The 3,322-nt window shown below is 35.2% G+C and overlaps 1 non-coding gene across 1 annotated transcript; it reads right to left on the reverse strand.

The window, feature by feature from the left end:
* Positions 1-226: 226 nt before the first annotated feature.
* On the reverse strand, positions 227-299 carry Trnar-ccu (transfer RNA arginine (anticodon CCU)). Its single transcript has one exon. It is a non-coding gene; the product is annotated as a tRNA-Arg (tRNA).
* Between the last annotated feature and the right edge of the window lie 3,023 nt (positions 300-3,322).

Raw genomic sequence — 3,322 nt, forward strand, 5'->3', positions numbered from 1 at the left:
AACATTTGGGACCAAGAAATCTGATTCACCTGAAAGACTGTTTTGAGAAATAGGAGTTCAACGCCTTGCTTTAATTTAAGAATTTACATTTACTGTTTCAGTAAATATTCTAAGTAATTTTTTTATTATTGTAAATATGTACTAAATTTTTTCGCGAAATGCATTCTTATCTATTTTTATGCAAATACAGAGAAATGATTTCCAAAAAATGTATTCAATAGTTCAGTACCCCAGATGGGACTCGAACCCACAATCCCCGGCTTAGGAGGCCGGTGCCTTATCCATTGGGCCACTGGGGCGATAAATAAAGAAAAGCTAAATAATCAAATTAATTTAAACGAGATGTAAATAAACAAAAAATGTTTATATTTAGAATGTATATGCACACACAAATAGAATATTTATACCAAGTAATAAAGTTAAAAAAAAAAAATGAAAAGCACAACAGAAACAATCAACATAATTGACACAGTTGTCTTAAACAGAAGTCGTAAATATATAAATATTTCATTGAAGCTATTGTGCAACAAAAAACTGGAAAGGGAACACAAGGGTGATTGAACTCTGCGCATGAGAAAAATATTATTATAAAACAAGTAAGGAAGGCTAAATTCGGTCCGGGCCGAATTTAATATAGCCAAACTATATATACTCAATCCTCAAAAACCTAGCACATGCCTTTACCACCCCACTACGTTCTTTTAATAAAAATCTTTTTTTCTATAAAAATCAAGTTTCCTACTGAAATTTGTCTCTAAACAACATCCGGAGAAATCTAGAAAATAATTTTAATTTTAACCTTTTACAAGGTAACTCTCCGATTTTTTTGCCTTGTATTCACCATGTTCCAATAATTCTAAATACTCTTATACGGTTCTATGAGTTTTAAAATACCTCCATTACTAAAATCGTAAAATTTAATTTTAGTAAGTGTAATTTTGAATCTTTAAATTGCATGTTACCAAAGTTTGACTGATTTACTTGCTAATTTGGTTCCTTTGAATATATTCCTGCTTGGAATATTTTTCTGTTACTCAAGTTATTCCATGTTACCCTTGTGCACAAGCTATCCTGGTATAATACATAGAAAGTTAAAGCAATAAGTTACACAAAAAATACCAAGTTGTCAAAAGCTCGGATTTTTATAACGTTTACAAATGAAAGCTGGCTGGATTTAGGAGGCTTGATAAAGTTTTGTGTAATAGGTACATTCGGAACTTCGAGCGTAAAAAAAGAACCCGAATGCTTTCTGGGCTTTTAATAAACGAAAACAATCGCCTTACAGGGACAAACGTGCCAGCTCCGCATGAGAAATGGCAACACTTTTTGCGGAATATTTTAATGAACATTTTTTAAGCGATTCGGATGTTGATCTATTTTGTTCTTTGGCGCATCATCCGTCACCGAAGATGGCATTAAAGAAGCGATTGCCATTCTGAAATCCTCATCCATAACCAATGATGATGATGGCCATCTCTATCACCTGTTCTCGGGCTCAAAGCCGTTCACGTATTGGAGAAGAGCTCACAGAGCTCAGATATTTTTTAGAGATTTGCTCTTTAACATACCGTTATTCGAATTTGACAGAATCAGCTGATAGGCTGACGCCACGCGGGGTATGTTTCTAAAAAAACTGTGATTGTGTTGGTAATATACTGTGGGCAAAAAGTAAGGTGAATTTATTTGTCAAACTTCGCGGGTTTAAGGTTTCGCTCTAGTGAGCGAGTTGGCAGCACTGTTAATAACATCTGGACCAACTTTTATGTGAATGTCATTATCAGTAATATATTTACGCTTGTGTTTACCAAACGACCAAGAGTGCGTTTTTCGATTATTACAATGTCTGATTTGATTGAGTAGAGAAGTGCCATCAAATTTTGTTTGCCGAATGAAATTTCGGCTGCGGAAACGTTTAGCATGTTGCAGAAGGCATTTGGTGATCCCATCATGTCGCAGAAAAATGTTTTTAAGTGGTACAAAGACTTCAAAGAGGTCAATAAAGTGAAGGAGCTAGTGCTCAAAAATCGTCGGTTGACTGTTAAAGATCTTACTGATATGATCAGAATATCAGAAGGATCTGTTAAAACCATTTTGAAATACCATTTGGGCCTACGAAAAGTCAAATCTCGTTTGGTACCGAAAACTCTCAATTTCTTGGAAAAAAGTCGTCGCGTTGATGTGTGTGAAACAATGCTTTCAGACTATCAGGACAAGCACAAATGCATCATTACGGGAGATGAGACTTGGATTTATGCATACGACCCTGAAACAACCGACCAATCAAGCGAATATCGTGCTAAAGGCGAGGCCAGACCGAAAACAGCACGTCAAAGTCGTTCAAAAATAAAGGTCATGATGACAGTTTTTTCGATTTTCGTGGTGTGGTGCCCTATGAATTCCTTCCATCTGGCCAAACTGTTAATAAGGAATATTATTTGAGCGTTATGCTTCGTTTACGTGAAGCAATTCGTCTAAAAAGACCAGAATTATGGGCCAACAACTCTTTGTTTTGGCATCACGATAATGTACCGTCTCACACTGCACTCGTTCTTTGGCTCCGTGTGACTTCTGGCTATTCCCAAAACTCAAGAGTGGAGATAAAAGCTGAATCGAAGAAGGTGCTGATGGCTATACCGGAAATGGACTATTTGGCATGTTTCGGGGATTGGAAAAATCGTTGGCATAAGTATATTTCATCGAGAGTGGATTATTTTGAAGGCGATGAAATTGATTTACAAGAATTAATAAAGATTTTTCATTTTACAACCAAATTCACCTTACTTTTTGCCCACAGTGATATACGAAAAAAATTAACCAATGACACTTCGTTGATGTCTGAATAATGATTGATTGGATGAGTGTGGGAATACATGTGAAATTATAGTGCGAAATTCGGCTGCTGAATCCCCAAGTGACGTGGTACCCAAAGTTTCCCTCACAATTTTCTTGTTCACCACAGTTAAAAGACAAACCTTGTAAATCTATCAACCTTTTAAGTAGAAAAAGTTTTCAGCAACTAATGAAAAAACATATTTCACACGCTTTGAAAACGATAATTTGAAACTTCCTTCATATTTTTCTTCTAATATAATTTTTTGAATTTATTTACAATAATTTTTCAAATACAGAGTCCAAATACCAAAAACTTTAAAGACCTTAAACAAATTCTGACGTTCTAGAGAAATACTAGAGGCATAGATTTTCTACCATTAAGCTGTACAATCGAGCTCATATCGATTGTCTGGGGTTTCATGGGTGCACAAAAGGTATAATTTTGAGTGGCGATGTTATAAATACAGCTCACTTATAAAGAGGTATCCTT

This window comes from Anastrepha ludens, chromosome 3, assembly GCF_028408465.1.
Source record: "Anastrepha ludens isolate Willacy chromosome 3, idAnaLude1.1, whole genome shotgun sequence".
In the NCBI taxonomy this organism is placed as follows: domain Eukaryota; kingdom Metazoa; phylum Arthropoda; class Insecta; order Diptera; family Tephritidae; genus Anastrepha; species Anastrepha ludens.